Below are 24,501 nucleotides of genomic sequence, written 5' to 3' on the forward strand. Positions count from 1 at the left end.
CATGAAAGAGACTTGCTCCAAAGGGATACGAAAGCCATCGGAATCAGTATTAAAACAAGTGTTTTAACACTTCAAACTGGGAGCTAATCAAACAGTCTATTTCTCAAGATTAATGGTGCATAAGATTCTTTTGTTGAATACAGGCATGAACTAACCAAACGACCTCCAAGAATCCTAAAAACTATATTCTCTTTGATATTAGTAACTCAGAGTTTCATTAGTAAGGAAAGGGCTTTCTTAACAGAGCACGTATGACAGATGTCTGCAGACACTAACTGGAACGTCAACTGAACAGATCATCCAGCCAATCTGGGGAAATGCTAGCTTTACTGAAGCTAAATATTTTGCTTGCTCCAAGAGTTCAGAGGCCTTAGTAAGTGAACGTGTCTTATGAATTCCTGTCAGAAAAACAGTATAAAACATCTCCCACTCAAACTGACTTGGCCAGAGCATATTTTCCCCTGAACACATCTCAGGGTTGGATTTTCAAGAAAACACTGATGTTTCAAGAAACAACACAACATTTTTTTAAAAAAGAAAAGGTAAATCTGTGCTGATCCCTACAGAGACCTAACTTTCTTGGGATCAACCACACATCGTTCTACAACTTTTTTCACTTAATAATGAGATAAACCTCACTCACTCAACGAAATAGCCTCACTGGTTTGGGAAGGCAGGAGCGGGATGGGCTGGGGGATGGGGACTGACAGACACGACCGTGCAGAAAAGAGAGCTGATGAGAGCCTGCTGAAAGGCACAGGGGGCTCTCCTCAGCGCTCTGTGGTGACCCGAGCGGGAAGGAAACCCCAGGAGAGGGGGTGTGTGTGTAGACGTAAAGCTGCGGGCACTGCACCACACAGCAGAGACACAAGGCTGCAAAGCAAATACACGCCCATCAAGACTTAAAAATAAACGCAGACTCTCTCTAGGCATTCCGGCCCTGAAGGCGTTAAGAGGCTGCCCGGGACGCAGAGCAGGGAAAGCCCGCTGGGAAAGTCCTCACTGGGAGGGCGGGGGTCAGGGACTGCTGAAGGGCGGCGTCTGGGTGCTCAGGCCCGGGAAGGGCTGGACGACAGGCGGCGGCACCGCAGAGGCGGCGGCACCGCAGAGGCTGCATCACCGGGAAGGGCGCTGGGCGTGGAGAGGGAGGCGCCGCCGCGGGGCAGCCAGGCAGGCAGCACCCGGCTGGGAGCCGGGGGAGCCCGGAGCCCGTAGCCCGTACCCCGTACCGGGGCGGAAGGCACCCAGATCCGGCGCACCTTCCAGGGAGCCCGGGGAGGGACGTAGGGGTCCCGCAACAGCCACAGCGCGGCTTTCGGAGCCGCAGCCTCTGAGGAGCGAGGGGGCCCAAAACTGGAGAGGCGTCCGAGGAGTTTCCAGAAATAGGATTCCAGAAGGTTCCACGAAGAACTGAGGCGGGGAGAGGAGGGCGGGCGGGGGCTGGGAGCTGGGTGCCTGGGGACGGGCGGCGCGGCTGTGGGTGGGGCGGGGCGTCATCGATGGAGGGCACCGGGGGTTCCTCTGTGCTTTCAGGGGTGTTTCCACTTTACGCCGCCGGCCGGGGCCCCTGAACTGGAGATGGCCACGCGTTCCTCACCACGTCTCACCAGCCGGGCTGCCTGACTTCTCCGAACACCTTACTCCCCTGCCCGACCAGCCCTAAGCACAAAACAGACAGGAACATCAATTCAGACCTTAATGAACCTACATTTCTACTCTAGGGGCGGAGCCCACAAAATTTAAAGTAATAAAAGAATTGTGTCCCCTGCTCAGTTTCAACTCAAATATTTTTAAAAAAAAATCCAGATACCACTTTTGTCCATTAAGGTGGTCCTAGTAGCTGCCTCTGTTCCCGTAAATTAAGACCAAATACATTTAGCAGATGCTTCTGCACAGGCCAATGTAGAACAGTGTTCAATAAACAAAGCAAAAATAATTCAGATCAGTTGTAACAGGAATACACGACACAGGGTTTTTCAGAAAGACCACAACTGTGTCCACAGTAAGGTGACTGCTTTTGAAAAATGTACAAAAAAATCAAAACAAAAGCATGGATTTAAGCTGTTACAGTATCTTTTAAAAAGTCATTATTAGAGTTAATGAAAATATAGTTAAAATTCACTGTTAAAAAAAACAAGGCTAAATTTGGCTTTTCTAGTTTAAGAACATTTTTTTAATTTAATTTTATTTTTAAACTTTACATAATTGTATTAGTTTTGCCAAATATCAAAATGAATCCACCACAGGTATACATGTGTTCCCCATCCTGAACCCTCCTCCCTCCTCCCTCCCCATACCATCCCTCTGGGTCATCCCAGTGCACTAGCCCCAAGCATCCAGTATCCTGCATCGAACCTGGACTGGCATCTCGTTTCATACATGATATTTTACGTTTCAATGCCATTCTCCCAAATCTTCCCACCCTCTCCCTCTCCCACAGAGTCCATAAGACTGTTCTATACATCTGTGTCTCTTTTGCTGTCTCGTACACAGGGAACATTTTAAATCTGATGAAAACTTGAAATGATCCTGAGTATTACTCAGTAAAATTACTTATTTTCTAACAATTGGTTAAAAGTATGCACAGTCCCCGGCTTCTACCTGCAGTATGGCACTTAAGAAATGAAACATGGTAAAACAATGATTTACACTGAGGAGAACGTTTGCCTGTGCACACCAGGAAATACATGAAAGTTCACCAAAAAGAGAAGTCACATATGAGCTGTCGGAAAGTCACACAGCACACCACACACAACCTTGTCAATTTTGGCCACTTCTTCCAACACGATGAATTTCAGAAAGAGTCCAGGGGGGAAGCGACAGGGGAATACATGTGAAATGATACCATTTTATATTTAAGAGTAAAAACACACAGAACACAGAAGAGAAGGTCCGGGCTTCACTGATAGCCTGGAACATTGGCTCGGAGCTGTGTAAAGCACCGGCCTCAGGGTTTACTGGCTCCTGTTTAAAAACAAACAAAACCCCCAAGCCTCACCAGATTAATACTCTTGTGGGTGAAATGAAAGGATGGTTGGGATTTACCTTAAAAATATTGCAGGGAAAAAAAAAAAACCCAACAACTAAGTTCTTTGCATCAGGTGGCCAAAGTATTGGAGACTTCATCATCAGTCCTTCCAATGAATATTCTGGACTGATTTCCTTTAGGACTGACTGGTTGGATATCCTTGCAGTCTAGGGGACTCTCAAGAGTCTTCATCAACACCACAGTTTGAAAGCATCAGTTCTTTGGCACTCAGATTTCTTTATGGTCCAACTCTCACATCCATACATGACTACTGGAAAAACCATAGCTTTAACTATACAGACCTTTGTTTGCAAAGTAATGTCTCTGCTTTTTAACATGCTGTCTAGGTTGGTCATAGCTTTTCTTCCGAGGAGCAAGTGTCTTTTAATTCCATGGCTGCAGTCACCATCCTCAGTGACCTTGGAGCCCAAGAAAATGAAGCCTGTCACTGTGTCCATTTTTTCCCCATCAAACTGCCATGAATGGAAGGGACTAGATCCCATGATCTTAGTTTTTTAAATGTTGACTTTTAAGCTAGATTTTTCACTCTCTTCTTTCACCTCCATCAAGAGGCTCTTTAGTTCCTCCTTGCTTTCTGCCATAAGGGTGGGGTCATCTGCATATGTGAGGTTATTGATACTTCTTTCAGCAATCCTGATTCCAGCTTTTTACACAACATATGTGGTAGAAAAAGAGAAGCTAAAGGATGGAGCCTGGCAGGGAGGTGGTCAAGTTCAGGACACGGATGTGGGAGGGGATGGGACCAAAACACAGTACCTTCTCACTTATATCTCTGGAAATACTGTGCCATTTGATCATGATCTGGTTGGTGCATACCAAGCAATCTCGGTGCCACTTAGAACTGAGACTGGTAAACTCACCACCTGAGAAATTCTTAAATTCCATTAATGATTTAAATGAACGCAACATCTGAACTGTGGTGTTGAGAAGACTCTTGAGAGTCCCTTGGACTGTATGGAGATCCAACCAAGTCAATCCTAAAGGACATCAGTCCTGAATGTTCACTGGAAGGACCGATGCTGAAGCTGAAACTTCAATACTCTGGCCACCTGATACGAACAACTGACTCACTGGAAAAAGACCCTGATGCTGGGAAAGATTGAAGGCGGGAGAAGGGGACGACAGAGGATGAGATGGTTGGATGGCATTACTGACGTGATGGACATGAGTTTGAGTAAACTCCAGGAGTTGGTGATGGACAGGGAGGCCTGGTGTGGTGCAGTCCATGGGGTCGCAAGAGTCGGACATGACTGAGCAACTAAACTGAACTGAACATCTGAAACCTGGGTTTGATGTGCATAGCTGGGATAAGGTAAGGCGGAGCCTTCAGGCTGTAAACTTTGCATAGTTCTGGGCAGGATTTTACTAGACTTCTACACTCTGATAATTCAGGAGTCAGACGAGCCATCGGCAGCACGCGGGTTGGCGCTCCCCTCCTCTCCTGGTCCATTGGCTGTGGACCCTCTGTGTACCAGCCACGCCAATCTGCTCCTGACCCAACTCTCCCTCCTTCTCTCCTTTCCTGGACCTTCCAGAGGCCACAAGCTCATGTGAATGAAACGAAACACCTCCCTCTCCACCTTTCTTTACCGTGGTGAACGGAAGGCTCGGTCCAGTTCAAAATCCTGGAGGTGACGAAAGCACCCGCTGCTAGCTGCAGACCCATCTCCATGCACATATACCATCCCTCCCTCCCCAAACCCTCCACCCGCACCTTAAATTAAGGGCCACTGCTTAGCCTCTTGACTGGCCCACGTTCCAACTAAGCCTTCCTCTGTATCCCCCATCTCGATAAGAGGTCAGCTCTGGTTTCTCCTGTTCTCACCCCTGATGTAAAGTCAGTTCCTTCCATCAACTCCCTCCTCCTCTCTTGAAATCACCCACCTCTCATGATACCCCCCAGCAACTCATTAAGAGTCTGGCAGTCATTATTATCTCTCACCTGGGCCACTAACGTTGGTCTCTTCCCTGGTCTCGCAGTGTAAAGAAAGGACCCAGTATTCTCTGCAGGCCTCACTGCTAGACCCTGTGCCACTAGGGGTTGTAATACTTTCCCTTCACCGAATCCTTACAATAACCATATTCTCTGCATAGTACTATTTCCTACAAATGAGGACACTCAGGCTTGTGTGTGTGTGTGCGCGCGTGCAGTTACTCGTGTCCAGCTCTTTGCAACCCCATGGACTGTAGCCCACCAGGCTCCTCTGTCCATGGGATTTTCCAGGCAAGAATACTGGAGCAGGTTGCTATTTCCCCCCTCCAAGGGATCTTCTTGACTCAGGGATCAAACCTGTGTCTCCTGCATCGCAGGTGGATTCTTTTACCACTGAGCCACCAGGGAAGCCCCACCCAGGCTTGGAGATGTTCGATAATTTGCCCAAAACCACTCTGGTGACAAGTGGCAAGGATTCATACACAAATATTTGGATTCCAAAGCCGTGTTCTTTCCATCACTCACCCCTCCATGCTGTTTTCTGAGGAAGGTGGAGATTTCCTATCCCACTTCCTTAAGAAGTGTGCTGCTAGGATGTACTCTCTAATTTGAGATTACAACATGGCTTCACAGGAACCATGCAAAAACACAAGTGAAAGCTTCAAGATGTCAGTGTGTGATAACGGGCCCAAAGGACTGCAAACCAATAGGTCAAGGAAGATCTGGCCAATTCATGAACTGGACGTTTATTCATAGTTATATCCTTATTTGTTTGTATATTCACTTATTAGTATTTGAATATGAATTATTTAAATGTTTCACTTTTTAAATCAAAGTATTCTTAATGATACTAGAACAAGGGTTAATATCTTATAAACGTAGACCAACAATTTGTACGTTCAATTCTTAGGGTTCTATCTGTACATCACCAGGAAAGGCATTTACTACCTGACCTCCATTATTGAAATTTGTATACTTACTTATAAAATGTAAATGTGTATTATTTCATTTCTATATAGAACTAAGGGCTTAACTACAATAAAGTTCAAACAATTACAGTTGACAAAAGCATAAAAAATTCCAATTAATATCCTAATAGATGTCTTTCTAGGAACATTAGCTGAGTTTTGCCTCCACTTAGTCATTCAAAACCATTAAATCTATGCTTAGAAAGAGAATCTAAATACACACACAGATGGGAAATGGGTTCTGCTTTTTCTCAATCACTTCAGAGTCAAGTTCCCAAGGCCTGAATCATAAGTGCTCAAACAGTCTTGTTTATGTCTTTACTCAAAGCTAGTAATTAAACATTTGGGCCATTTAAAGACTACGTTCAGTTAACACAAATTTACCACTGTGCTAAGTCACTATAGTCATGTCTGACTCTTTGTGACCCTATGGACTGTAGCCCACCAGGTTCCTCTGTCCATGGTATTCTCCAAGCAAGAATACTAGAGTGTGTTGTTATGCCCTCCCCTCCAGGGGATCTTCCGGACCCAGGGAGCGAACCCCCATCTCCTGTGACTTCTGCATTGCAGGCGGATTCTTTACCTACCACATGACCCATCAATTCCACTATTAGGGATCTACCCCCCGCTAAAAAAGAAGATGTATGTCCATCCAAAGACCTGTACATGGATGTTCACAGCACACATTACATATAAAAGCCAAAAAGTGGAAGAACCCAAATGCCCACCAACAGGTGAATGGATAAGCAAGACATCCTTACTCATACAAAAGAAAACACTAAGGCAATAAAAAATGAAGTACAGATACATGCCACAGCATGGATGAACCTCAAACACAGATGGGGAAACAGTGGAAACAGTGGCAGACTTTATTTTTTGGGGCTCCAAAATCACTGCAGATGGTGACTGCAGCCATGAAATTAAAAGATGCTTACTCCTTGGGAGGAAGGTTATGTCCAACCTAGATAGCATATTCAAAAGCAGAGACATTACTTTGCCAACAAAGGTTCGTCTAGTCAAGGCTATGGTTTTTCCTTTGGTCATGTATGCATGTGAGAGTTGGACTGTGAAGAAGGCTGAGTGCCGAAGAATTGATGCTTTTGAACTGTGATGTTGGAGAAGACTCTTGAGAGTCCCTTGGACTGCAAGGAGATCCAACCAGTCCATTCTGAAGGAGATCAGCCCTGGGATTTCTTTGGAAGGAATGATGCTAAAGCTGAAACTCCAATACTTTGGCCACCTCATGTGAAGAGTTGACTCCTTGGAAAAGACTCTGATGCTGGGAGGGACTGGGGGCAGGAGAAGGGGACGACAGAGGATGAGATGGCTGGATGGCATCACTGACTCGATGGACGTGAGTCTGAGTGAACTCCGGGAGTTGGTGATGGATAGGGAGGCCTGGCGTGCTGGGATTCATGGGGTCGCAAAGAGTTGGACACGACTGAGCAACTGAACTGAACTGAACTGAAGTGAAAACCAGAAGAAAAAGACCACATGTTACATGATTCCATTTATCATGAAATGTACAGAACCGGTAAACTAGAGAGGCAGGAAGTGGACTCCTGCTTGATGGGGGCGGAGAGTTGGGGGATCCAGTGGGGGGAGTGGGGAGTGAGAGGAGGCAGGCCTCACCCCAAAGGGATCCTTTGGGGCAAAGGAAATGTTCTAAAACTGGATTGTAGTGATGGCTGCGCAACTCTAATTTTACTAAAAATTACTGAATTATACATTTAAAACAAGTGAATGTTATGGTATGTGAATTATACCTCAATAAAACTGTTACGGAAAAAAAGACAGCTTTAAAGCATGCTAGCTACAAATTGTTCTGGATCAAATTCGGGTCACTCACAGCAAGGAATGGATCTTTACAAAATGACCAGGTTCTGGATATGCGGGAGCCTTAGCATGAAAAGCAGTATTACTGGGTGTTCCACTGGAAAGAAAGCTTTAAGAACTGCCATCTAATATGTTACCAATAGAGGGGCTCAAATTTTCCTGCAACATAAAATATTTAAAAGACAGCTGAAGTACCTGCAGAGTTGTCACTAGGCAGAGACGTTTTACTGTGTGGAGGGTCTGGAAGAAGTCACTCCAGACTACAATGCCCAAGAAGGCTCTACAAAGTCTGCGCTTTGAACGCTTCTCAGGTGGGATCTGAGGGGTTTTGCCCGAGAAGAGCGAGAGGCAGAAAAGCAAAGGGCAGGAGGTTGAGTTTTGGGGGGCTCGGGCTAGAGCTTTGGAGAGAGGAGGGGGCGTCTGTAGTAAGAGGACACGAGGCCTTTATTCTGAGTGGGCAACAGAGTCCTGCAAGGTTCCGGAGCAGGGATGTGATGTTAGAGACATTCGGCCAATAGCCCGGTGAAGCTGGGATGAAAGGAGACCTCAGCACGGTGAAATTAACTTAAAGACACACGGAGCACATGGAGCGGAAGGGGTGGCGCCAGCGAAAACACCCAGGATAAGAGTCTCTCAGACTTGGACTTTCAGATCTCCAAAAACGTACCTCTGGATTCCGGAATCCGACAGACACTTCATGACAAAAGTCAAAACGACTGAACTGTTGCTGGTGGAGGTGTTCACTCTGTAGGCAGTAATCGGCTGTATCCGAAAACGCCGCCGGTGCATTGACCCATCCACCCAGCCATCTCACTTCTAGCAACCTATCCCAAGATAAAGTGGCCACAAGTGACAAGAAGTTGTACACTCAAGTTTAGTCACCACAGAAGACTGGAAATCAACCTGAAGCCCGCCCAGAGAGGCTGGGAGCACTGAATGATGGCTGGTCCCACACACACAGCATCCTTGTAACTTTGACTGAGCCTAGCTCACTCCCCCAGTTAGGGGCGAGGCAGTGGACCACAGGGGTTCTGGGACCACCTCTGACTTTGCCACCAGGAAACCACAGATATTCTTCTTACTCCAGGACAGTTATTGCCAGTATCATTTCTGCTCATCAATCAACTGGTGATGCCATCCAACCATCTCATCCTCTGTCATCCCCTGTCATCCCCTTCTCCCGCCTGCTCTTTCCCAGCATCAGGGTCTTTTCCAATGAGTCAGTTCTTCCCAGGTGGCCAAAGTATTGGGGTTTCAGCTTCAGCATCAGTCCTTCCAATGAATATTGAGGACTGATTTCCTTTAGGACTGGTTGAATCTCCTTGCAGTCCAAGGGACTTCTCAAGAGTCTTCTCCAACACCACAGTTCAAAAGCAGCAATTCTTCGTTGCTCAGCTTTCTTTCCAAGGAGACAAATCCTTCCTGAGACTCCAAAACCAAGGAGCACGACTAGTCAGACTCACTTAGAAGGGGAACACTTGGTTCCTTCGCTAATTCAATTCTCAATTGAAGTTAAAGATCCAAATGCCAGCTTCTCAGAGTTTTTAAATAAGACATTGTAAGTAAAAAGGCCTACTTCTATGCCTGGTACCTAGTAGGAACTCCCCAATTGATGATGATCTTCCTTCCTTCTTAAAAAATAACCATAGTAGGAGATGATCATTAAAAACCCATCTGACTCATCTGATCTTAGTCAGAAAAATGATTAAAACCCGTTAAACGCAAGGACACTTTTGGTATGTTGAACATTTTTCGTGTAATATTTGCAAAGCCCTCCTGAAAAATAAAAGCAGAGCAAAACTATAAAGTTCCTAGAAGATCACAAGGGAGAAACCCTAGATGAGCCTGGGTAAAGGTGTGGCCTTTTAGACACAAAATCAAAGGCTGGGTCCACGAAAGAAATCACTGACCAGCTGCACTTCACTGAAATGAAAAACATCTGCTCTGAGAAAGACACTGTCAAGAGAATGAGAAGACAAGCCACAGGCTGGGACAGAACACTGGCAATAGACACATCTGAGAAACAACTGTTAACCAAAATACACAAAAAATTCTTAGGACTCAGTAAGAAAACCATTTGATTAAAAAATGGGCCAAAGGCTTCACTAGAGGAGAAATACAGATCGTAAATAACCATATGAGAAGCTGCTCCACATAATATCATCATCAGGAAAACGCAAATTAAAATACTGAGACACCCCTACACACCTACTGCATGCTCAGTCGCCTCAGTCGTGTCTGCCTCTTTGTGACCCCATGGACTGCAGCCTGCCAGGCTCCTCTGCCCATGGGATTCTCTAGGCAAGAATGCTGGAGTGGGTGCCATTCTCCTCTCCAGGGGATCTTCCCGACCCAGGGATCCACCCTGAGTCCCTGATGTCTCCTGCATTGCAGGCGCATTCTTTTTCACTAGTGCCACATGGGATGCCCACACACCTACCAGAATGGCCAACATTTGGAACAATGACAAACACCAAATGCTGGTGAGAGAGAAAAGCAGCAGGAACTCCTTCATGCTGGTGGGAAAACAATATGGTGTGGCCACTTTAGAAGGCACCGTGGGTTTCCGACAAAACTAAACACGCTCTGAGTGTACATTTCAGCAATTAATTGTGCTGCTATTTACCTAAAGGAGGTGAAAACTAATGTCCAATGAAAACCCTCACACAGATGTTTACAGTGCCTTTTTTCATAGTTGTCAAAACCTGTAAGCAAGCAAGATGTCCCTCAGGGGGTCAGCGGATAAATAAATAAACTGTGGTCCCTCCAGACCATGGAATATTATTTAGCACTAAACAGAAATGAGCCATCAAGCCATGAGAAGACATGGAGGACCCTTAAAGGCACATGACTAAGTGAGAGAAGCCATTCTGAGAAGGCTACATAGACTATATGTATTGTGTGACTCCAACTGTACAACATTCTGGAAAAGGCAAAACTAAGGAGACAGTAAGAAGTTGCCCAGGTGGCTCAGTGGTAAAGAATCTGCCCAAACACAGAAAAGGTGGGTTCGATCCCTGGGTCAGGAAGATCCCCTGGAAAAGGAAATGGTAATCCAGTATTTATGCCTGGGAAATCCCATGGACAGAGGAGCCTGGTGGGCTGTAGTCCATGGGTTGGCAAAAATCAGACAGGACTGAGGGACTAAAGCACACATCACAGGAAGTCGACAGTAGTTGCCAGGAACTTAGCGGAGGGGCAAGGAGGTAAATATGCAAAGCACAGAGGATTTTTAGGGCAATGTAACTATTCTGTATGCTACTGTAATGATGAATAATGTTGTTATACACTGGTCCACACCACCAAGAGTGAATCCTAATGTAAACTATGGACTTTGGGTGACTATGTGTTAATGCTGATTTGCTTGTAACAAATATACCACTCTGGTGGGGGATGCTGAAAATGGGGGAGTCTGTGTATGTGGGGGCAGGAGGGATACAGGAAATCTCTACACCTTCCTCTTAGTTTTGCTGGGAACCTACAACTGCTTTAAAAAAGAAACAAGTCTTAAAAAAAAAAAATCAAAAAAATGAAAGTAGAGGCTCACTTTTGATCTTTAGGTTTTGCTCATAAAATAACTTGCATTTTATAACCTAGAAAACCTGATAAACAGAAAGCTAATGCTGAATATTAAATACTATATTTGCTCATTTTTCTTAACTGAAAATCAGTCTATTTTGCTAATTATTGCTATCTGAATAATGAATATGTTAATAACTGGATTTTACATTTATACCTGTTACTGTAAAAATGGAAAATATATCAATAACTGAAGTTCTTCTTTGTAAACAAAATATCTCACCCAGAACCTTCAGATTTAATAAAAGTAATACTGATCATGGGCTCTGCTCTGTGGCTCAAAAGCAGGGGTCTAATTCACAGCTGAATCCTCGGCACCAAACAGAGTGCCCTGGCACAGTGGAGGTGCTCCAGAAATACTGGGTGCATGGCGACTCCAGATATTCACAGGACTCATCTAAATCCCTGATGATGCTTTAAAAAGCCTCCAAACCCGCCCAGCCCTTCAGCATACAGAACTACAGAGAGGTACGCTAGAGCATGTTAATTACATGTCACTTCATTTTCTACCAGCACAGTAACAGTACTGAGAAAAACGGGGGTGAGGAGAGGCACACCATTTACATTATGTATAATATTTAAGGGAAATTACTCAAATAGGCAATTAAAACGATAAAACTGATGGGACGGGAAGTGAAGAACAGAGCCCAGGACCCACCATTCTGGGGTAGGATGTGAGCAAACATATTTAAAGCTCCATGGGTTTGTTCTATGAGATCTCCTACTTTCTAAAAACTAGTAGAAGCTTTGAAATTACTAGGCCCTCAAACTTACACTAAATGAGGAAATACAGCTACCGTGCCCTTGAGATCATTGCCCTTTTAATTCTACAAATAAAGAAATACGCTAATTCAACTCAGTCCCCAGAACACACACAATTTTATAACTATGAGGAATTTTGGATGTCATTAAGTATGGAATTTTGTCCTATGAACATCATAGGAATTAAGATACAATTTTTACTTTTGGTACTTGAATAATTAATAGGTCTTTTTAAATTCTAAAAATCCACACAAAAGCACTCAAAGCCTTAAGTATTGTTAAAGTTCAAGTTGATTCTTAATTCAGTCAGTATATATACTCTTCCTACTCTAATGACTATGTGGCCCAGTGGACTGACACAAGCATGCCTGGCATCACTGCTTCAGGAAACCTGAAGATGACCAAACCACTTGATACTCAACAGGTACTATACAGACAGCAGCCCGGCGTGCTACAGTCCATGGGGTCAAAGAGTCGGACACAACTGAGCGACTGAACTGAACTGACTATACAGACTGACTTGTTTGTCCACGTAAACTAGTTTTAACTGTTAAGGACCAAGTTTCAGCTCTCCGTTTCAGCACAATGCTTTCACAGGCATATTAATTCAGCTTGCTGAATTAATCTAGCTTGCTGCTTGCATGTATTTCAATTTCAAGCATTTTCATTCACTTTAAAACAAGGGGGAAAAATTATTACATTTGATAATGATTATCTACACCATGCACGTTTTTCAAACTGAGGACTGCAATCCATTAACATGTAGGCCACGAACCCAGCTTCAGTTCGGTTCAGTTCAGTTCAGTTCAGTGGCTCAGTCATGTCCGACTCTTTGCGACCCCATGAATCGCAGCACGCCAGGCCTCTCTGTCCATCACCAACTCCCGGAGTTCACTCAGACTCACGTCCATCGAGTCAGTGATGCCATCCAGCCATCTCATCCTCTGTCGTCCCCTTCTCTTCCCACCCCCAGTCCCTCCCAGCATCAGAGTCTTCTCCAATCAGTCAACTCTTTGCATGAGGTGGCCAAAGTATTGGAGTTTCAGCTTTAGCATCATTCCTTCCAAAGAACACCCAGGACCGATCTCCTTTAGGATGGACTGGTTGGATCTCCTTGCAGTCCAAGGAACTCTCAAGAGTCTTCTCCAACACCACAGTTCAAAAGCATCACTTCTGCGCTCAACATTCTTTATAGTCCAACTCTCACATCCGTACATGACCACTGGAAAAACCATAGCCTTGACTAGACAGATCTTTGTTGGCAAAGTAATCTCTCTGCTTATGAAACCAGCTTAGTCAATGGTAACTGGAACTTTTCAAAAAAGAGAAAAAAGAGCTCATAGAACATAACAAGGATTACTCAGAGCCATCTTTAATTCAATTATGTCTGTGTATATATAGAGTTAACCTACAAAATGTATTTCTTACTATAGAAACAATTCAAAAGGCACACGGTGACAAGACTCTCTGAGAGAGTTAACACAGAAGTGCACGTGGATGTCTGAGGGGACATTTCTGGCTCTGTAACTTACAATCTATATGAGCTTGGGCAGATTCCTTAACTTATAATGCCTATAATGACCTGCAATGATTACACTACCTATCTCACAAGGCTGTTGTGAGGCATAGATGAGTTATGCAAAGAAACTGTTAAGGGTACCAGACACGGTAAGCATCTGCTACTTTCCACGTTAACACTTCAACTTCAACACTGGAAAAGATCCTGATGCTGGGAAAGACTGAGAGTAGGAGGAGAAGCGGGTAACAGGATGAGACGGTTGGATGGCATCATCGACTCAATGGGCTTGAGTTTCAGCAAACTCTGGGAGACAGTGAAGGACAGGGAAGCCTGGTGTGCTGCATCTGTGGGGTCGCAAAGAGCTGGACATGACTTAGTGACTGAACAACAAAGGTTATCTGTCTTTGAAACCCCTAACACAGTATTTAAATAAAACAACAAAAAACTCAGGGGGAAATATCAAACTTAGAGTGCTTATTTTTTAAGTCAAAATGAAGTGATGTTGCCGGCAAACTGCACGATACTCTTGGACAACAGAACACCAGGGGTACCTCCCCAAATTCCCACCAAAGCGGACCCACCATCAGAAGACAGGGAGCCTCGAGTTCTGACCGACCCGGGGATCCAGCCAGAGGCAGCTGCTCAAAGTTCAGCTTTTCTTTGAAATCTCATTCATTCTTAAAATTCAGCTGGTTCTCTGATTCCACCACCAAATGCACTTAAAAAAAAAAAAAAGCTTTAAAAACAGTAGCTGGCAAAATGTTTCCTCCCCGAGCTGGTGGGTGAACTGCTGCTGGGAGGGGTCCACAGAGTCTGCACCCCGGCCACCCCCTGCCGTCCTGGTGCCACAGTATCGTTGGGACCCGGGCCAACGCAGGCAGAAACACAGCAGGTTGCCTTCACCGCTGAGACAGTCAGGGTGCTGGCGGCACGGGGGACAGCTGCAGGCCACCGAGAGTGAAGTCTAGATGCCTTCGGCCGGCGAGGCAGCATGGCATGTCACGACCAGACGACACAGGTCTCTCCTCCTCAGTAAAGGATGCTACCACGCAGACGGTCACTTTCGTCTCCATGAAACATTTCAAAGCTCAGGTCTCACAATCCTGTTCCACTAATGGCCAGATTTCCCCACGTGGCGCACGCTCTGCCCCGTACTTGGCCAGCGCTGGGCCCTGAAATACCATCTGCTGAGTCAGCAGATTTTGAAAGTTATCACGTCACTAAGTGAACAAGATCATTCAGCTAATCCAGGTGTTTCAAGCCTTTTCATTCCTTTTCTTTCCCCTACTCCAAATACATTAACTTTAAGTTCAAAACTCATGACCAGCAGCTCCCTCTAGCTAAGTGAATTTTCAAGACATTTCCCACTTCACTACAAATTGGTTCAAAAAGAATACACAGTCCCTCCTCTACACTCAATCTGATTTGGAGCTTCCACATTTGATTTGTTCTGAATAGTTTACCCATTCCTTCACCTTCCTGAGGTCTGAGAGATCTGCTGGCGCTGTCTTCAGGTGCCTGGACAGCGCTCTGGCCACCCAGGGTGGTAAAGAGCCCGAGGCACCCACTGCTCCGAGGGGTCTGAACCCTACCCCACTCCGTACACATGTGCAATCAAAGCTGCCCAGTCCTGTTCAACTCTGTGTGACCCCACGGACTGTAGCCCAGCAGGCTCCTCTGTCCATGGGATTCTGCGGGCAAGAATACTGGAGTGGGTTGCCATGCCCTTCTCCAGGGGATCTTCCCAACCTAGGGATCCAACATGGGTGTCCGGCACTGCAGAAAGATTCTTTACTGTCTGAGCCTGACTTGATGATAATGTGTCCTGTTGAAAATGTTCTTTCCAGCTATGACAACATCAAGTAGTCAGAGATTTATAAATACCCGGCAAAGGATAAGAAGAGATACATAACACACTAAAGTGCTGTATTTAAACCTGGGCTTTGCACCTATCAAGGACAAACAGATTAAATTCAGTCTCTCAATTATCTGAGTAAGTCTTCTGGGTTCCTGAACACATGCCATTTGATAACCTTCAATAAAGGCTTTTTCCTTTTTTTGTGGCAGGAGGGGGATTTAAAAAAAATCCTGCTCCCCAATCTGACTCAAAACAATCCGGCCATGTCTGTAACAAAGGTAAAAATTTGGTAAAACCTGTAACAGCTTCACCTAAGAAAACGATTCTGAAACTGACTGAAGCTTCTGGCATTTTTTTACTTGTGTTTGTTTTTAGATGAACTGATACTAGTCATATGTTTAAGTTGCAAAAACTTGTAGTGAATTTCTTTCATAATGTGCACTAACTTGTTTTTATGGTCACTGTAGAAGTACTGGCATTTTTTCAGGTTACTGTTTTAGGGACAGAAGAGAAAAAGCAGCTCCTTTCACTTCTACAGTAAGAATAAAGAACATCCTACATATTGAGATTGGTATTGATCTCTACTACCTGTGATGGGGGCGGTACTGTTCTCTCTACAGTCAAGCTCAAGTTTAGCAGGGGAAACCTCAGAGAAATGTCTATCAAAATTCATGACTTCACATTAATTTACTGCAGTGTTAGAGAAGACTCTTGAGAGTCTGGTGGACTGCAAGGAGATCCAACCAGTCAATCCTAAAGAATCAGTCCTGAATATTCACTGGAAGGACTGATGTTGAAGCTGAAACTCCAATACTTTGGCCACCTGATGAGAAGAACTGACCCATTGGAAAAGACCCTGATGCTGGGAACAATTGAAGGTGGGAGGAGATGGGGACGACAGAGGATGAGATGGTTGGATGGCATCACCAACTTAATGGACATGAGTCTGAGTAAACTCCAGGAGTTGGTGATGGACAGGGAGGCCTGGTGTGCTGCAGTTCAAGAGGTCACAAAGAGTCTGAAACGACTGAGTGATCGTATATTTTCTCAAGCAAAGTTTTCAAGCTTATACTTCAAATAGCTTATTTTTAAAACCATCAAATCATGTTCCCAGTTGAAAATAAAGTATCTTTTTAAAAGAACATCAAAATCACAAAGTGCAGGTTTCCTCCAGTTTACCAAGTACTCACATATATAAGAAAGGGAACTTTAGAGGACACGAGCTTCACAAAATGACACAAAAACTTTGCAAATACATATCTTACTGCAAAGTACAAATGCAATGAACTATGGAGAAAGACACCCTTAGTCTCTACCAGACTGTTAATAAAACACACAAATCTTCCTCTGCATTTGGGGGGGACGACCCTCTTTTTAATGTAGAACTACAGTTAGATTCACTGCTGCCAAGGAGTCATCTGAATGTGCTTTCAACTATTTTAAACTATGAAGGGAATCCCCTGTCCTAGACACACACTCACTCACCTATAAATCTACCATAAAAAGCAACGTGGATGTTTCACCTTACACCACATCCATACTTTCAGACAGTTTGTTGATTATAACCTGTGAATTTTTTAATCACAGACATTTCCCACAAGTCAGCCTATCAAAAGGACATTTCTCATTTGTAATTTATTATAGATTAAATCTCAAAATTAACAGAACTTCTCCAAATTGGTTTGCCCTAATGAAATCGCATTGTTTCATGGGTAGAAGGTGTGAAGAACCAGGACAAGATTAAGAGCCAGCCCCCACACCAGCCACTTTCAAGTGAGAAGAGCCGCAGATCAGCACCGGGCACACACCTGACTTTGGGGATTTTCAGGCTGTGAGATGGACGAGTGGAGAAGGGCTGGTGAGGATGGGAGTGCAGAGCCTACTCCAGCCGGTCACGGTGACGCCAACTTCTGCTGGGGACAGACCCTGTAGTTGGAGAGTCATGACAAATCCTGAACACGGGCAAGGAAGGCTGGGGACAGACCCAAACAAGGCAGAGCTGAGGACAGAGTATGTTGAAGGGAGAACTAATAAGACTCGGCAGTCACTTAATATAGAACATTCTCAGAGACAACGCTGTAAACTGAGAAGCTGAATGTGGCCTAGGGAGGCTGTGAGGGTGGGGAGGGCCACAGGGACACCCTGCAGGCTGGGGGGCAGGCTGGGGGGTGCGGTGGGCTCAGCCAGGAGGCAACCAGCTACCCTCGAAAAAGGTCAGAACTGCTCCAGCCAGAACATACCTGAAAAACCCCACAGCAAAGCGAACCAGATCAGAGAAGCCAGCCAAAGAGCCATCTCCTCAAAGACAATCTAACAAGCGAAGACCAAGATGATTCAAGAAAAAACAATGTGATCCCGGTCCAGAAGCTTGGAGAACATTGCGTGTTACAGCCCTTCCTAAAGGGGCCAAAAGCGCTCTGAAAAACACACCTGGTTCAGCTTCCCATTCTCACCCTGGGAACCACCGAGCGAGAAACGCAAAGGAACCCGTCTAAGTGTCAGGGAAGCTGACCTAGGAGAAGCCAGTCTGTGTTTCAATGGACTGGCGTGCTTTGAAAACTCCAGCAGTTTATAAACTTTAAAAAGTTCTGAAACATCTTTGTAGTTAATGCTACAAACCAGAATTTTCCAGGTTTAAAAAGGACTTTCAACGTACGTCACCTCCAAGAAACTGTGAACGACACGAGCTGAGGCTCTGCTGTTGGTCCTCAGTAGCGAGGACAAATTAATGCTGGTCCATGCGCTTAAAAAAAGATTTTTTTAGACGCTTCCTATAATAGCACTTCGGGTTTATATTTAGACAAGGAATAAAGTGAGGCAGAAACCATTTCTAGACAAGTACACGTCTAACTCTGGACTTGGGAGGATCCTGCTCTCCACGTTCCCAACCCCATTCCTGAGAACTCTATAGTGTTTTAAGATGCTCAACGCTCTGCCTGAGAGCAAAGAGGCAAACACAGCATTTACTCCACACCTGGCCTCCCCTCCACGGCAAGGCATGTCATTTCTCACATTTGATTCTAAAATCGGTATGTCTCTACAAAGCAAAACGTATTCTTTACCATGGTAGTAGGGTTTTCTTCCCTCAGATGCTATTAATAAATCAAGGGTACAAAGGTCTGTACAGTCAAGACTATGGTCTTCCCAGTGGTATTGTGAGAGCTGGACCGTGAAGAAGGCAGAACACCAAAGAATTGAGCCTCTGAACTGTGGTGCTGGAGAAGACTCCTGAAAGTCCCCTGGACAGCAAGGAGATGAAACCAGGCAATCTTAAGGGAGATGAACCCTGACTATTCACTGGAAGGACTGATGCTGAAGCTGAAGCACCAGTACTTTGGTCATCTGATGCAAACAGCTGACTCATTGGAAAAGTCCCTGATGCTGGGAAAGATTGAGGGCAGAAGGAGAAGAGGGAGTCAGGGGATGAGATGGCTGGACAACATCACCGATGCAATGAACATGAACTTTGGGAAACTCTGGGAGATGGTGAGGGACAGGGAGGCCTGGCGTGCTGCAATCCGTGGGGTCGCAAAGAATTGGACACAACTGGGTAACTGAATACCACCACCACCACCACCTTATATACGTACACAGACCCTGTAAGATATGTATTTCCTATAAAATAGATGTCTCTCTATAAGGCCAGCAATGTTCATTAGCATATTAAAAGCCCCTCAGTATCCAACCTATCATTTCCTAAATGCATTTACTCACACATCTTCCCTTCTATAGGCCTTCCAGGTGGCACTGGTCATAAAGAACCTGCCTGCCAATATAGGAGACACAGGTTCGATCCTTGGGTCGGGAAGACCCCCTGGAGGAGGGCACGGCAACCCACTCCAGTATTCTTGCCTGGAGAATCCCATGGACAAAGGAGCCTGGTGGGCTACCGTCCACGGGGTTGCAAAAGAGTTGGACACGACTGAAGTGCACAGACACTTCGCTTCCATCAATATCTTACATGTCACAGAACATAGATGGGCAAACACTGCTCTAAAATAAATGACAGAAAATGCAGGGAGTGGTAAAGCTGACTTGCTTTATTATAAAAGCAGGGACTGAACAATGCTTCAAAGTATCAAGTGATACATGCACGATAGGCTTCACCATAAATGTCCGGTTAAATCGCAGATGTTCACAAACACAACACAGCCCCCTGCCCGAGCCAGAGGCACCGACACACGGACACCTGCAAGGGGGCCACTGAGGAGTGACTCCTGTGAAACCGCGCACCAGGCCACGCCCTCTCCAGCATTTGGGTCCCCTGTGGGGAGGCAGTCCTTACCCTCTGGTTTCGGGAGCCTCTATCTGATGTAGGTAAAGTGAGTCACTCAGTCGTGTCTGACTCTTTGCGACCCCATGGACTGTAGCCCGCCAGGCTCCTCTGCCCATGGGATTCTCCAGGCAAGAATACTGGAGTGGGTACCTGTTCCTTTATCCCGAGGATCTTCCCGACCCAGGGATCAAACCTGGGTCTCCTGCATTGCAGACAAGATTCTTTACCTTCTGAACCATGACCAACTAGCAAACCATTCCTACATCGAGTGGCCAAGGCTACCTTTACCTTGGGAAGTGAAAGACTTATGTCCATAATGAGGTGTCTACCAGCAAAAAAGCAGAAAACTGTGTGTGTGTGGGGGGGGGAGGGTAGGGAGCGGGGAGCAGTTTCAAAGCTGCCAGAGGGGTCCAGCCCCAGTCTCTGGCACATTGTACGTGCTGAGGAATGGTGGTTATTACTGCATTGCAAGATGATCCGCTAGACAGGAGTGGTGCACTCAGAAGAAACTAATCTCTGGCTTTTTTCTTCCCTACCCTCCCCCAAACCGAAGCCCGCCAGTTCCCAAAGTGTGGTAAAGCGCTTCCAGCCTTCATGTCTGGGACGCCACTCGGGGCTGAACTGCGTTCCCTGGTTTCTCAGCCTCAGCCCCACCTCAAACCTTTCCCTCCAGTCCGTCTAGAGCAGGCCTCCCTGCCTCCTGCAGGAGGGCCTCCGGGCTCTCTGGCCTCTCCCCCACGTCCTGACTTTCAGATGCTTCCTCAGCACGCTTAACTATGTTAGCTACTCGGGGACACATTTCTGTGCACCTGTTCTCTCAGGCAGCCAACAGCATTCCTAGTTTGTGTCATTCAGAATACATTTCTTAATCACTAATAACGTTTTAATATTCCAAGCCATGGCATAAAGTGTGTCAAGAGAATTTGTTTTTTCTAATCTGTAGCAAATGCACCTTCTTAGGCATGATGACAGTAGCTTTCAACATCCATCTACTACGGCTAGGAGTTGTGAAGTCTACAAAAAAAGGATAGGAAGGTCACACTTCCACACTGAAGAAATTTGTTAGTACATAATCCAGTTACAACTCAACAAAATTCCAAAACGAGGGTGTGGAGTATGACGGGATCCAGAGACACTGAAGGACGAAGATGGGAGGATGGGAAGATGAGCCCTGCAGGGAGAACCAACGGTCAGATATCTCACCCTTAACCCTTCGCATCAACACACCTGCAAGGGACCTGCTGCAAGGAAAGCAGAAACCCAAGTGACCCAGCACTGAGTGAGTGAGCAGAAACATCACTGCTTCTATTGTCTTTTGTCTTCATAAGCTAATCCACTGCATTATAAATACATGTGCACTGTAGAAAAATATAAGCCAAAAGAATAAACTAAAAATAACCCATAATTCCACTACTCAGAGATAATCACTATAAACACTTTGGCTTATTAAAAAAAGTACATACACACTAAAAAAAGAAAATTTTAGACATTACATATTTTGTTCTATAGCATGTTTTGGTCTCACTGAAAACAGAATTACAGAAATGCAAAGATTTATCTAAAAATGCTGAGATCATAACCCTTAACAGCAAAACGTGAAAACAAATGTTCAATAGGAAGGCATTAAATAGTGCACCCGTGGCACAACATTAACCCATCATTTTTTTATTTTCTTAGACTGAATCCCTAAAAGTAGATTAGATATTTATATTTCAAAGTGCACACACACACACACACACACACATTTACATGGTTCTTGCAGAAAAATTATTCTTTTTCAGGCGATGACTGGATGAACTCATTTCTTCATATCCTCACCAGAAGTGGCTTATTTTTCAATCTATGCCAAAATTTAAAACAAACAGTATCTCACTGATTTGCTTTCCCATGAGTACTACTAGTAAAGCCGAATTTTTGTTTCTTGAGCCTTCTTTAAAAAAAAATTAACAGTTTGCTCATTTCCCCCCATAGTGGCGAAGGAGGTGGAAGGGGTATCTTTATCTTAGCTCTATAAGCCGTCTTTTTTTTGTAAAGAAAGCTAATTTACCTGAAAGGTACACTACTTCTTTCCGTTTTGTCATTTGCTTTTTAATTTTGTTTGTGGCATTTTAACATACAGAAGTTTAATTATTCTCAAGTAATCAATGGAGACTTCCTTCACAGTTCCTGCTTTTGGGGTTATATGCTGAGAGGACTGCTCCATCCTGAGATCAATTGCATTATCTTTTGGTCCTTAAAAATCTGGGTTGGGGGGGACACTTTAATAGCACACAAGTTCTCCATCCTAAAATCACAACCATTTTTATTACTTTAAATATTTTCAGCAGTACACACACACACATTCTAAGCACACATTTCATACAATCTGTTTTTCAAAGTATTCTCTGCCATAGGCCTTTTTAAAAAAAATCACAGCTTACTAGATTTAAATAGTCTTCAATGGTTTTATAAGGCCAGTGAGTCACATCTCACCCCACTTAACGATAGTCCCAAAGTCCAGAGCTGTTCACCTTGTCCCGCAAGTATCCAATCACTCTCCTTTAACGTCCCCCAGTTACTAAAACACTAAGAAGAATAAGCTCATTCTTGGTAGGCAACCCAGTTCTGCATAATGAATTCTGTGCTAATTATCAATAGGAAGGTATCAATCTTGAGAGCATTTCTACCTTGCTTCCTTCTTCTCTTCTACCTTCATATAAATCAGAGCACCTGGGTAAAAGCTGGAGCCCTGGAGTCACACTCATTTTAACTCAGGCCTGGCCACCGAAGAATTGATGCTTTTGAACTGTGGTGTTGGAGAAGACTTTTGAGAGTCCCTTGGACTGAAAGGAAATCCAACCAGTCCATCCTAAAGGAAATCAGTCCTGAATATTCATTGGAAGGACTGATGATGAAATTGAAACTCCAGTACTTTGGCCACCTGACGTGAAGAACTGACTCATTTGAAAAGACCCTGATGCTGGGAAAGACTAGAAGGCAGGAGGAGAAGGGGATGACAGAGGATGAGATTGTTGGATGGCATCACCGACTCAACAGACATGAGTATGAGTAAACTCCAGGAGTTGGTGATGGACAGGGAGGCCTGGTGTGCTGCAGTCCACGGGGTTGCAAAGAGTTAGACACGACTGAGCAACTGAACTGAACTGAACTGGCCACTGAGTAGGCCTGACCTTAACCACCCAAGGCCTCGGCTTCTTCCCCAAAAGACTGTCAGGGAATTAAATAACAGCAGCTCTCACCTGAGGGGCTCCGTCAAGATGTGAAAGTGTTAGTCGTTCAGTCATTTCCAACTCTGGGACCCCGTGGACTGTAGCCCGCCAGGCTCCTCCATCCATGGGATTCTCCAGGCAAGAAGACTGGAATGGGCTGCCGTTTCCTTCTCCAGGGGATCTTCCCGACCCAGAGATCAAACACAGGTCTCCTGCATGGCAGGCGGATTCTTTACTGCCTGAGCCACCGGGGAAGCCCCCAGATGTGAAGCGGGGAGGATGTTCAGGAATAAAGTGTGAGTTACTGGAACTAACCCATGTACCTGCACAAGGGCCGCATGCCTGTCACAAGGCCCCACGCCTCCAAGAGGTCTGCCCGGTGGGAGAAAGAAACCACAAGTCCAGGCCAAGGTGAGGTGCTCCAACAGTGACCGGCGGGGCCTCAAGGACCCCAGGAAAGGCTCCCCCCAGGATGGCGCATCAGGATCTTCCGGAGGAGCAGGAGCCTGCTGGGTGACGGGAAGGGGACACGGTACTGGAGGCCGAAAGAGAGCCAGAGGGCAGCAGGGCCACTTCTGGGAAGGGGGCGGCCACGACGGGGGAAAAAGCAAAGACTCCACACACCTGATCCAAGGGTCCCAAGGACCAAGCCTGGGTGTCACAACCCTGCTTTCAAACACGAAGAAGGGTACACTTTATGGGGCGGTCCAAATGTTGTGAACGTTAAAAGCTATGGCATTCCCATGGAATCCACACACTTTGAACGCCTGAAGAAAACTGAAGTCAACTGAAAACCATCTCACTTTATAAACGAGAAGTAAGACGTTTTCCACCTCTAGATCCAACGACATCCTACATCTTCTCAAGCAACACATTCTATACTCATGCGAAAAGAAATAAAGCAGACGTTTTTTCTAGAAGCTATATTCTTGTGCAGAAAAAATTTTAAAGCCACCAAACACCACAATAATCCTGTTTATAGTGTGTATTATTAAATGGACAGATTACGAAGCTTAAAATCCTTAGTAATAAACTTAAGGTTTTATTTAAGTTTATTCCTCGTTTCACATTCGTGTCTCAGTTTTGAGAGGCAAATGAAGGAAAACAATTTGTTGAGAAACTACTCAATAGCACCCCACCAAAACAAACACACACACACACAAGAACAAGATAAACTTCAAATGGGTCCTTAAAAACATTACATTCTTTTCTCAGGTATAACTAAAAGCTCAAAATTCATTCTGAGTCTGGACAGTTTATTCCAGACTCAATTGCTGAGGCCCATGGCCTTGGAACCTATGGAGGGCTGAAATACCAAAAAATAAAACACAAACACACTCCTTTAATTTTTGGCACCCTGATTTTCAACTTGAAGGACAGCAAGTAACTACTCTTCAATCTAAAGCCGGTTCGTTTGAATTTTCCTTGCAGAAAAAAAGGCATACTATGCTTGCTGGGCAAACTGGGAGTGAACTTCTGATCAAAAGGCACTCAGGGACTCAAGAAAGGTCT

At 45.1% G+C, this 24,501-nt stretch overlaps 1 protein-coding gene across 6 annotated transcripts in view; it reads right to left on the minus strand.

Annotated features, from left to right (window-relative positions):
* Nucleotides 1-24,501, minus strand: part of CUL1 (cullin 1) — an 88,497-nt gene that overhangs the window by 60,237 nt on the left and 3,759 nt on the right. The window contains exons 1-2 of one of the 6 annotated variants that reach the window (XM_086395101.1): nucleotides 23,313-23,495; nucleotides 23,020-23,201 (exon numbers count right to left, since the gene is read on the minus strand). The exons of 4 other annotated variants lie outside the window; for them this stretch is intronic. The gene's annotated coding sequence lies outside the window, so the exon portion shown is untranslated. Of the gene's footprint in view, nucleotides 1-1,259; nucleotides 1,660-23,019; nucleotides 23,202-23,312; nucleotides 23,496-24,501 lie in introns of those variants that run through there. One more of the 6 variants, XM_086395099.1, reaches the window with a different exon arrangement.

The sequence above is a fragment of the Bos grunniens genome, chromosome 4, assembly GCF_055505025.1.
Source record: "Bos grunniens cultivar Pamir isolate PY7600 chromosome 4, Bosgru_T2T1.0, whole genome shotgun sequence".
NCBI classification, from domain to species: Eukaryota; Metazoa; Chordata; class Mammalia; order Artiodactyla; family Bovidae; genus Bos; species Bos grunniens.